Source organism: Myotis davidii, unplaced genomic scaffold, assembly GCF_000327345.1.
Source record: "Myotis davidii unplaced genomic scaffold, ASM32734v1 scaffold609, whole genome shotgun sequence".
Classification (NCBI taxonomy): Eukaryota; Metazoa; Chordata; class Mammalia; order Chiroptera; family Vespertilionidae; genus Myotis; species Myotis davidii.
In genome coordinates this window covers 2,549,224-2,549,778 of record NW_006300164.1, presented here as the reverse complement: position 1 = coordinate 2,549,778, position 555 = coordinate 2,549,224, and the positions used below count along the sequence as shown (strand labels likewise).

The window sequence follows — 555 nt, the reverse complement described above, 5'->3', positions numbered from 1 at the left end:
TCGAATGGGGGGCCTCTGGGTGCCCCGCTGCCAGCCCTCGGATGGGGTGTCTGGGTGCCCCGCTGCCAGCCCTGGGGGTTGGGCGGGAGGCCTAAGGGGAGCTGGTTGGGCTTTGAATCCCTGAGATGAAAGGCGGGTGTGGGAGGCCCTGCCTCTTCCGTCTCCGAAGCTGCCCGAATCCAGGCCTGGCACACAGCTGGGCCCCTCCGAGAGGCCACCCAGCAGCCTGGCCCGCGGGGCCCTGAGTCAGGTCCTGGTGGTCTGAGCAGGCCCAGGCCTGGGATTGGGGAGCAGCCGGGCCCCGGTGCGGGCCGCGCTCGGCCAGGGCAGGTGTCAAACACAGGTCCCCGTTCTCCCTGTGAAATGGGGTGATGGCAGCTCCCCCACCTCTGCCTCACTCCAGGCACTCATCTGCCCTGGGCAGGGAGTTGGTTCTGCTCCACAGGGGGCGCTGTCTCCCCGGACCCCCTGCAGTATCTGCGATTGTCCCAGACCTTCCGTTGGACCCCCGAGCGCTTGGGAGAGGGGCTGGCGCTCCCGGCTCCCGGCCGTGCC

At 69.9% G+C, this 555-nt stretch overlaps 1 protein-coding gene across 1 annotated transcript in view; it reads left to right on the top strand.

Moving 5' to 3' along the window:
- Window positions 1-555, top strand: part of RXRA (retinoid X receptor alpha) — a 128,236-nt gene that overhangs the window by 78,742 nt on the left and 48,939 nt on the right. The gene's annotated exons all lie outside the window — the stretch shown is intronic.